The 11,884-nt window shown below is 33.3% G+C and overlaps 1 long non-coding RNA gene across 1 annotated transcript; it reads left to right on the plus strand.

The window, feature by feature from the left end:
- Positions 1-8,916: 8,916 nt before the first annotated feature.
- On the plus strand, positions 8,917-11,436 carry LOC130800719 (uncharacterized). Its single transcript, XR_009039487.1, has 2 exons — positions 8,917-9,927; positions 11,238-11,436. It is a non-coding gene; the product is annotated as an uncharacterized LOC130800719 (long non-coding RNA).
- Positions 11,437-11,884: the final 448 nt, after the last annotated feature.

Raw genomic sequence — 11,884 nt, forward strand, 5'->3', positions numbered from 1 at the left:
CTCATATTCTTCCTGATACTCCTATTTACTTTTTCGCATTTGCGGAGACAAAAAGAACAATTTAGAAATTAAGAGGGACTGGATTGCAGTCAGCCATAACGCCCCATAACTCCACCCTTGAATTATGGTTAGTCGGATTTGAATTAATATTTCTCCAGCAGAGAGATTTTTTGGCCGTACTCTCCTTACGGGTATGAGTTGTTATTTTCCTTCTCTTTCCAGACTCTGATCATAGTCTTTTGATAGCGTGACTTGGGTGTGCATTGATTTGAACAAATTAGGAACAGAGATTAAAATTAGAATAAAATACTACTTTAGAGTTCTAATGGTTAGTGTGTTAGCATATAAGCATGGTAATTACTATTCATGAAAGGTGAAACAATATTGTCTTATATTTTATTTTCAAGCACCAAGTATAAGAAACTGAAATCTTATTTAATGCGTATTTATTTAGCAAATAGAATTTGATTTTAATCTAAACTTATCCATTTAGGTAGTTAGGTTTGTTCAAAATCAAATTCATAGGAAGTTGGCACATGAGATTTCAAGGAGAAAATAGGATTTTAGGGTGAAAAAAATCTTAAATTTTTATCGATTTAAAAGAAATGAAAATAGGAATTGAGACTAAAAATTATAAAAGTTCCCAAAAAAAATATCTTGGGGAGGATGGTATTTGAGTTGAAACTTTATTCTTTTCACTTTGATACAAATCCTTAACATAACAAATAAAAAATAGGACTTTTTTATCTTAAAAACCTCATCTTAAAAGTTTTATTTAAAAAATCTCACAGATCTATTCCCTTGTACCAAACACCACTAATCGAAATTCATTTACCCATCTCACTTAATCGAGTATCAAATAAAGATGAATGGATCCAATGGTAACGTTGTTCATGCCATGGTGGCCGGTGGACGGTGACTGAGTGAACGGACCCATGGATTGGAAAGCAGCATGGCGTCATATCTATAATAATGGGGTATAATATATGTTTCCACATTGGAACGAAATTCGGAATTAATAAAATGTGAGAGTGCTATATTGACATATTGTTATCATCCAATTTATTTTTCATTTACTTATTAACACTTTGATTTTATTAATCTTTATTTTCTAATTTTTTTCTCATTTATAATATTTTATTTTAAGAAATGAAAAATTGGATTATGGTTTTTAAGAGATATATAAAAGATAAAATTTATCTGTGTGACTATGTGAAATCTCGTTAAATTCGTCTTAATTTATACTTTTTTTTATATAATTTTTATATTTTTTTATGATGTGTACTCTCCTTCCTTGTCTCTCCTCTTTCTTTAATTTCCTTTTCTTTCTTTCTTTTCTCTCTTAATTTAGAATACTCACATTTAGAGGCAGTTGATGGAAAAGTATTATATAGGGGGATTTATTGATTTGAAGAAAACTTATGATAGCGTACCAGAATCTATTATATAATAGCATCGGGCTAAGAGAATATCGTTGAGATATATTAAAGTAGTACAAGACATGCATAATAGAGTTAAGACTAATATTCAGACATTATTAGGAATAAAATGAGCCTTTTCATGTAGAAGTGGTTTTGCTACAAGCATTGTAGCAGTCCTTTCTTATCTGTTATAATACATGAAGATCCATCCACATTTATTCATGAAAGTCATCCTTCCTGCATGTTATTCAATAACGATATAATCATCTCTTTTTTCTTTCTCTTCCCTTACTTTAGTGCATGTCATCCTTAATGCATGTTATTCGATGATGATATTATTCGATGACGATGTTATTCATGAAAGTCATCCTTCGTGCACGTAAAAGATCTCTTATTTTTGAAAACTTTTGTAGTTGAACATCTTGCTCATATTTTAGTATAGTACAATGTAATGGAACAAACTCAACTAAAAGTTTAACCTAATAATTATCGACTCATGATATGTTATCTATTTTACTACGTTCTCTCACATGAGTATTCTTTGATCTAGATGCATCATAGGCTTTCTTCATTTCTAACGCTAAATATTTCATTTTTTAGAATATACTAAATATTTCACTTAAAATAAAAGATTAATAAAGTCAAATCGTAACTTTTTGTCACATTGTAATCTAATCACCATCAGGAAAGTAACTCAGTCAAATATATAGAAATATAGTACTTCATATCATATGTGTCACCGTGCTTGAAAGAAATACATAAAGAAACAACAGATGGAGAACACGAAATCACTAGGATTTCAGATTTAGGAGATTCTTGTCAGATTACACATTGTTTGATGGATTCCTTGTACCTACCGAAATTTAAATTCGAATTTCTTATCAAATTTGCACCATTTTCTATAATTATTTTTTTAATTCTCAATAACATATCTATTTAATATTTTTATTTCATTCACACATGTCACATAACTATGTCCCACACCATTATAATATTTATTTTTGTCTTTTTTTTTTTTGTCAATTTTGTCATTAGATTGAAAGATTGCAGAGGGAGTAATTTAATAAGATGAATACACTGAGTCCAGTCAGTGCCCAGTAGGATAAAGAAAAAGGAGTACGAATACCTAACATCTGTTGCATCATAAATAAACAATTTTGATAAACACCTCAGCCAACATATATTTTTCCCAGACATTTTTCTCTTATCCTAATGGAATCTGTCATAGGCCCATAAACATCTTTTTAAATTTCCTGGTACGTGAGTTTGGATATCAACATTACCAAAATCTTTACACAAATTTTGTTATATGAGAACATCTTTTATATTTAGATTAAAAGTCTTTAATATATATTATGAGAATATAGATTTTTTATTTGAAATTTTTTTATTGAGAGACAGTTTTTTATAAGAGTAGTCACAATTCATCAAGTAATATTGTCATATTTCTTGTTCATAATGTATAAGAAAAAACTGATTTAAGTGTAGATAGTGTTTGATTTTTCTAAATTCATACAGATAGGTTTTGAATAAGTGCAATTAAAGATTTTAAGGCTCAAAATAGCGTTGCATAGCATAGTAAATTAGTATATTGACTATTATTTTGGATACATAAAAGCTATACTACTTACCAAGTGATAAATTTATCATTAGGCTGGTACAAAATAAAACTTGCATAAAATGAGAATCGAGTGCACAAGCTCTGATGAGTTTTCATTCTAAAACCCTAAAACCAATTAAATAGACTCTCATTGTATTCAAGAAATCATAAATTGAACCAAAACTACTCAATTAAAAAGTCGATTTAGCTAGTTTAGAAATATATAATTTGGTTTGATGCAAGATAACCTAATTTTGTTAATGTAATTCAACTCAATATAATTCAATTTGGTCTACAGCACATCCAATTTGATTGAACATGACCGACATGGTCTAATTTAGTTATCTTTAGATCAAATCAATACTAAGTTTATTACAAGACTTTAAACTCAACTCAAAACTGACTTCAACCAAACATAATATGATTAACACTGACGGAGGTAGGGTTGTTAATTAGTTACTAGAGTTGTTAATTGGATCGGGGCAAGTGGTTTAAAAATTTGAATGGGATGAGATTGGATCAAATTCCATTTAGACTTGACTCATTTTGACCCGTTAAAAAAAGTGATCCGATAATATTTTTGGCCCGACTTATGTAGCCCGTTGACTAGACCCACATATCACTTTTTTTTTGACTCACTATCCTCTTAAGTTTTCACTTCCCCAATAAATTAACCTTCATGCAATTCAAATAACTCTAGTCTAATCTCAAAAATCCTATTATTATTATTATTATTATTATTATTATAAAAGAGTATAAGAATGCACTTTATAATTTAGTACAAATTTATCAAACAACTAATAGCTTGTAAGTTGTAGCCGATAACTGATTACAGTAGTTGATTTGACCAACTGATTTTATTAACTGATTTGACATGCTGATTTTTAAACCGAGCAGTTTGTTCAAAAACACCTTATTCATATCAATAAGTTGTTTCAATCAGCTTATTTATCAAACATTAGTATTGACTGGTTTAACCATTCATATAATATTTGAGAAATTAACTATTAAGACGAGTGAATTTAAAAGAATTACGAATAAAAAATAACCTTAAATATACATTATATAAATATATTCAAAACTTAGAGAAAATTACATAAAACTACCTTTTCTATACACTCATTTGCAAAAAACTACCTTTTATAATTTTTTTTGCAAAAAACTACCTTTTATAATAGATTTTTTTGCAAAACACTACCACTTAACGTTTTTTAGGGCATTGACCGTTTGTTTTCACGATTGACCATCACGTGTCCTTCACGTGATACTCTTAGCCTTATGAAACCATCTTCTTTACTCATTTCTTTCCAAAACACGAAGAACAGGAGGAACGTGATACTCTGCCTGCAATTTTCTTCTATTCCCTTCTCATTTCCTTGCTCCATTTTCCTCTTGAAGATTTCATCATTTAAAGGTATGTCTTCTTCATTAATGGTTGTATATTTCAGTTTTTTTTTTTTCGATAAAATATAAATTTTTTCTTCAAATTTGCGTTTTGGTCACTGCGTTTTTTAATGTTGAATTTCGTGTAAATTATTGTTTAATTTGTAAATTGATTCTTGTTGTCTATGATTAATTGATTAGGGTTCTATATATTTGATAAATACCTAACATGAAGAAATTGAAAATCTGGAAAAAACCAAGTACTTCGAAAAAGATGGATTATGAGTTGGCAAATGATTTGGGTAATGTTAGGGTAGCTGAGTTGGAGGTCAATACATCTGATGTGGCACATGAGTTAGTGGATGAGTTGGAAACACCATATGTAGATGCTGTTGTTGGGGAAATGGGACCACCAAACACATATACGGGATATAAAGAATGTGTAAGTGCTAACCCCAGATCTGAAACAACTACCTTAGCTTCTCTTTCTGCCCTAAACCTTACACCAAATGAGATAGGCCAAATAGAGCAACAAATTTCTGATATTGAGGTTGAGGATAACAGTGATGATGATTACAATGGTAGTGATGAGGATGAATATGCGAATGATTCTGATTTGTTTGCAGAAAATGTAGTATATGGTCTCGATGATGTTTTTATTGGTGAGGATGAAATTGGGTTGATAGTAGATAAGGAAATTGATGAAGAAAACAACAGAGACATATACATTAATGATGATGAACTGGAGTCCGATGATGATTTGGCTGCTTTGAATGTGGATGAGGAAGGTATAGTAAGCTGTGGCACATTTAATCCCGAGGTTGATTTTAAGGGTAAGATCAATTTGTCGTTAGGTCTTAAGTTTCCTTCGATATATGTGTTTAGAAAAGCATTAAGGTACCATGCTATTGAATGTGGTTACAATTATTATTACTTGCATAATGGTAGAAGTAGGATAACCGTGTATTGCTACAATAGATGTGATTGTCTGAAATCGAAAGCTAGAATTGTGAATTGTGTTTGTGGGAAGGATAAGAGGTGTTATTTTAAGGTTCATGCTAAGAAGTTGAAAGATGAGGAGACATTTCAAATAAGAAGTTATATTCCCGAGCACACTTGTGGTCACCAACACATTAATAACAAAGTCATTGCGTTGTATTTAGCTGAGAAATACGTAGAGGATTGGAGGGAAAATCCAAATTGGGATTTAAGGGCATTTAAGAAACGGGTTAACAGAGAGTTAGGTTGTGAAGTGAAGTATTCTAAGTGTTACATGGCTAAAAGAATTGCTAAGAAAATGATTGTTGGTGATGCTAGTGAAGAGTATAGTAGGGTGTGGGATTATGCTGAAGCAATAAGGAGGTTTAACCCAGGAAGCACTGCAATCGTGAAATGCATTGGAATAGACACACCTCCACCCTTGTTTCAAAGGATGTATATATGTTTGCCAGCATGTAAGGAGGGTTTTGTTGCTGGTTGTCGGCCTATTTTAGGTGTGGATGGGGCACATTTGAAGGGAGAATTCCCTGGGGTTTTGATGACTGCAGTAGGTAAAGATGGGAACAATAACATCTTCCCTATTGCATGGGCGGTGGTTGAAACCGAAAATGTTGAAACCTGGACTTGGTTTCTAAATCTCCTCGTAGAAGACCTGATGTCGGTTAGTCCATCGAGTAGTTGTGCACGAGTTGGATGTGAAGATTTCACCTTCATGAGCGATAGGCAAAAGGTATGAACGTAATTAATTGTTAAAAGATATCTTGTTTCATATGTGAATATCTTTGAAAAACTTTTATTAATGTTGTTACTACATGGGCATTGCAGGGTTTGATTGAAGCTTTGAATTCAGTTGTTCCTGAAGCTGAAATTAGGTTCTGTTGTAGGCATATTTGGGCTAACTTCAAGATCAAGTTTCATGGAGAGTTATACAAACAACACTTTTGGAGAGCAGCAAGAGCTTACAACAAGGTACGGACTCATTTTTGAAATTAAATATTTCACTGTAATGTTGTACTAATATGTGTAAAATCTTCGTGTACAGTTTCATTTTGATCAGGAAATGAATGCAATAAAGAATATTTCTGTTGAGGCACATACATATCTAGCTGCAATTCCTGCTAAACATTGGTCTAGGCATGCGTTTTGTAGTAGGAGTAAGTCTGGAATGTTGTTAAATAATATTTGTGAGTCCTTCAACAACGTGTTAGTAGAAGCTAGGGGGAAGCCGATTATTTCTCTTATGGAGTGGATTAGGAGATACGTGATGCAAAGGAGTGCAGCCAAACGAGAGGGGTTGGGTAAATTTAAAGGTGTGTTGATGCCAGCGATAACCAAAATGATTGAAAAAAATTCAAAAGAAATATATGGTTTGAGGGTAATTCCAGTAGATGTATTTGAATTTGAGGTGGATGATGACGATAAAAGTTACGTGGTAAACTTGACCAATAGGACATGCCTTTGTGGAAGTTGGAATCTTATTGGGATCCCTTGCAAACATGCCATGGCTTGTATTCTTATTAGAAAATTGGATGCAAGTGAATTTGTCCATGAGGCGTATCGTGTAGAAACGTATGCCAAGACGTATGCTCCTAAGTTTTTTGGCATGCCTGGACGCGAAATGTGGCCGACAACTACATTAGCCCAACCTCTTCCTCCACCATTTCGAAAGATGCCTGGAAGGCCTAAACTAAGGAAAAGGAAAAGGGAAACTGATGAAGGTAAAGAAGGTAAGAAGCCTGCAACTGCTGCTCGAGAATATAAGCAACGGAGATGTGGTAATTGCGGTGAGTTAGGTCACTACAAAAACAAATGTAAGAATCCAACAAAAGCACAACCAACTAAGATGAGGTCAAAGGGTGGAAGGCCTAAATTGGGATCTTGTAGTACTCAACTGTCCACACCAAGTGACATGCCTTGCTCCAGTACTACATATGTAATGGATGAACAAAGTCAAGTATAGAAATGTATTTGTCGATGTAGTGTAAGAAATGTATTAATTAACAATGCACATACTGAAATCTTTAATGAATTCAAGAGTGGATTGATCTTGCTAGTTGCTACTGTATTCTGTATACCAGATGTAATTCAAGTGCAGCAAATCAGTATTCAAGTGCACATACTGAATTGTACATCAATATTCAATATTCAAGTGCAGCAAATCAAGTGTTTATGTGTTTTAGTGCATCAACAATGTGCAGCAATTGCTATGTGCATCAATATTCAACATCAATTGCTGTATGTGCATCAATATTGTGCATGGATTGCTGTATGTGCATCAACAATGTGCAGCAATTGCTATGTGCATCACTATTCAACATCAATTGCTGTATGTGCATCAATATTGTGCATGGATTGCTGTATGTGCATCAACAATGTGCAGCAATTGCTATGTGCATCAATATTCAACATCAATTGCTGTATGTGCATCAATATTGTGCATGGATTGCTGTATGTGCATCAACAATGTGCAGCAATTGCTATGTGCATCAATATTCAACATCAATTGCTGTATGTGCATCAATATTGTGCATGGATTGCTGTATGTGCATCAACAATGTGCAGCAATTGCTATGTGCATCAATATTCAACATCAATTGCTGTATGTGCATCAATATTGTGCATGGATTGCTGTATGTGCATCAACAATGAGCAGCAATTGCTATGTGCATCAATATTCAACATCAATTGCTGTATGTGCATCAATATTGTGCATGGATTGCTGTATGTGCATCAACAATGTGCAGCAATTGCTATGTGCATCAAAACCTGCAAATCCAAACATACCAGCTCATATAATGCATCAATTGCTATGTGCATCAGTATTCATGATACCAGCTAACATACCACCAAACCAAAGCACTTCAGCAAACAATGAATCAATCTTGAACACAAAACCAGCAAACAAATCACACACTAATTCATACACAACATTAACAGCTAACATACCAGCTCATACACACCAAACAAATCACACACAGTACCTGCAAAGAAAAGAAGTGGAAAAGAAACAACCTTGATTCATTGATTCAACATTCTCAAGTTACAAATACCTAAAACATTGTTACAATTGTTGTGATTAAGGTCCTAAAATTCAAATACTAATCTTCATAAGTACAACAAACACTAACAAAAAACAAACAAAAAACCCTAACGCAAAGCTTGCACACTGATTCGTCGATTTCTTCTTCATCCTTGATATATCTGAAATCACTAGATCCTTTTCATGTTCCAAGCAACAAACCCTTGAAGTCAAGATCTTGATTTCCATTGCCAATTGTCGCTTCTCCTCCAAAAGCTTGTTCGTCACTTCTCTTTGCCAAACAGCCATTTCAGGTTGATCAACCCATTCAAACTTTTTGCATCCCCTCCAATTTGTATCAGGATCATAGAAAACGCAACTCTTAAACCTTCTTCCTGGATTTTCCTTGGTCCAAGAAACCCTTCTTGCAAATGGAACTCCACATCGACAATTCTCAGATTTCGAATTATGGCTAGAAGAAGAAGAAGACATTCCAAATTAATTTCAAAATAAATTGGCGTGCTTTACTGAATTAATTATTCAACATCAAGGAGAAATGAAAGAAGGGAGAAGCGAGGATGAAGAACAGCGATTATGGGATTTCGAAGAACAAAACGGCATTTCAGGACTTAGGGTTTCAATTGATACAGTGAAGAAGAAGGATTTATAAGGCTTAGATCATCACGTGCAAGTCACGTGATGGTCAACCGTTTCAATAAACGGTCAATGCCCTAAAAAACGTTAAGTGGTAGTGTTTTGCAAATGAAAGTATTAGAAAAGGTAGTTTTTTGAAAAAAAATTTATAAAAGGTAGTTTTTTGCAAATGAGTGTATAGAAAAGGTAGTTTTATGTAATTTTCTCCAAAACTTAATTTCTTTTCTCTTTTCCTTTCTTCTAATTTGATTAAAACTACCAAAACCTTCCTTCCTCTCTCACTCGATGGAACCAAAGGAAGATTTCAGACATTCATCTTCTTCCTTTGATTTCTTCTTCCTCTGATTTCTTTTGCATTCTTCCTCTAAATTCTTCCTCTGCTTTTCGCAAGAAGAACAACAGTTGGTCGTCGTCTTATCTGTCTTCGATTTTCGAAGGAAGTACAACAATGGTTCTTGCTCATTGATTCTGATTTTCGAAGAAAAAAACCTAATTTTCCCTCTGATTTCTGGAAGTAATACACAAAGAACAACATCAGATATAGTTTCCCCTTCTTTTCTTTAAATTTCGAGCACATTTGTAACATTCATCTTCATGCTTCTCTGATTTCAAACCCTAGCCATCTTTGATTGGATTTTTAAGTAACATCAAAATTTTGTGGTTATTTTCCTCCATTGAAGGAGAATTCATAAAGCAGCGATCGGTTTCTCTTCTAAGTCCTTCGAAATTCTGCCGAATGGGGAAAACCAAATGAGGTTCTGTTATGCGTGATTAGGCATCGAGGTCCAGGCCGGAAATTTATTTCGGAATCTGATTTTTTGTTCCATATCAGTGTTGCCGTCAAACAGAAGGTAGCCCTTCTTGATTCTTTTTTTCACTTCTGCTCTTGTTCATATAAGATTACTTCCATTGGCATATATCCATTTGTATATTCTTTTATTCATGTGCTAAACCCTAAATGTTGATGAATCTTGAAAATTTGTATGAGTAAATTAGACGAATTCTTAATTGAGAAATTTATGGGAAATATGTTACTAGTAAATTATGTGATGATGAGAATTTAAGTGTGAATTATAATTTTAGTAGGAGACTACTCTAATGACTTGGTTTTGATTAGTTAGTGTTCTTGGATATGTTGTTTAATTGGAAGATAAGGATTTTGTAGTAGATATTAGAATAATGAAAATGAAGAACTTTGGGATATAGTTGGAAATCATGGTATTGGTTTAGAAAATTATGTTAATGGATAAATGTTGAATGATTGGATGTTCTTGAAAGAATCTAGAGTTCGTGTGGAAATCATTGTTGATTGGATAGATTAGTTGTGTTTTTCTAATTGGATAGTTTGTTATTCTTGTTTTTATTTCTTGGATTCTCTTAAATATTCTTGGTTTTGAGTTTAGAAGAACATAGAAGTGTTTGATTTGGAAATACAAAGGGAATTGTGGAGACGTATGATCTTTACAAAAATATAAGCTAGTCTAAAGCATTGTTATAAATATTTTGATGATATTGGGGGTTGGAGTCAAAACTTGCGCAATCTTTGATATTAGAAATATTAGAATAGAAGCTTGAACTAAGATGTTGTCATAGGAGGAGATGCAATGAGTTATATGAACTTAGTTTGCAGTAGTGTATGCTTTGTTGTGATATTATATTTGTTATGCTTTAAGAGGCGACGTCATCGAGGAACCTTTCTAGTGATCGCGGAAAAACGAACTTAGCTTCTTGAAGCATCATTGGTGAGTATAGTAACAATTTCTAAAAGGGGTCTGGCCAGACTACATCCTTGAAAATAAACTTTTTACGTAAGCTCTTTTGATATTAAAAATTGTTAAGACAAATGTTGTTGTGACTGCTTATGTTGATATTATGATATGGTCAATGGATCGAGCTTGCGAGCTGGTCATTGACGGAGTTGAGAAACATTGTTCTCTACTCTCTGTTTTTAAGGCGAGTTGTCATTCAGATATTGACTAGCTCATCCAAGAGCGACATAGCCTTAGAGCTATGAGGAGCTATGGGGCACCTCTCAAACTAGACTCTTTGTGTGCACATAGATCTAGGAAATTGATGTTGCTTTTAAATCTTTGTTTTGAAAAACTGTGTTTGTTACTTCTCATTCAGTTAAATCTGATCCCCTGTTGTTTCCATCTTTTAGTTTGTTTTACAGATCAGAACCGGTCGGGAACGATGGGTTAGCGGAGTTGATTAGAGTTCCAAGGATGTTATATTGTGCTGAACACGTTAGAATTTCATAGTTTTGTATTAGGCTTTGGTAATTGTATATTAGTCTAGACTGTATTGGTTATGTTGGACTTTAATAGAGACTTTTATGATTAGTTTTTGATTTAGATAGATGTTTGGATTGAGAATTAACTGATTTAGCTATGTTCTAGAACTAAAGACTCATTTGCACAAGTTTTGGAATTGAAATTTGAGTTTTCTTGGGAAGTAAACCCCGTAATGACCTTGTTTACTCAGTCAACGGTAAGACGGGTTGTTACAATTGAACCCTCTATTGTATCAAAATAAACTAAAATTGTTCAATAAGTCATTTTACCAAACACCCTATATAAATAAATGTGTTAAACTCGAAGATGGAGTATAAAGTGTTTGGTTCGTGGCTTTTGGCTTAGTTTTTTGATTGAATATTGGCTTTTGGTTTGTTACTTGGTCGTCGTCGTCATCATCATCATCATCCTACTCAGTATATCCCGCTCATAGAAAAATTAAAGCCAGGGTCTGAGAAGGGAAAGACGACGGCAATTCATACTCATAAGGAGAGCGCAGCCAAAGGAGTTCCCC

The sequence above is a fragment of the Amaranthus tricolor genome, chromosome 15, assembly GCF_026212465.1.
Source record: "Amaranthus tricolor cultivar Red isolate AtriRed21 chromosome 15, ASM2621246v1, whole genome shotgun sequence".
In the NCBI taxonomy this organism is placed as follows: Eukaryota; Viridiplantae; Streptophyta; class Magnoliopsida; order Caryophyllales; family Amaranthaceae; genus Amaranthus; species Amaranthus tricolor.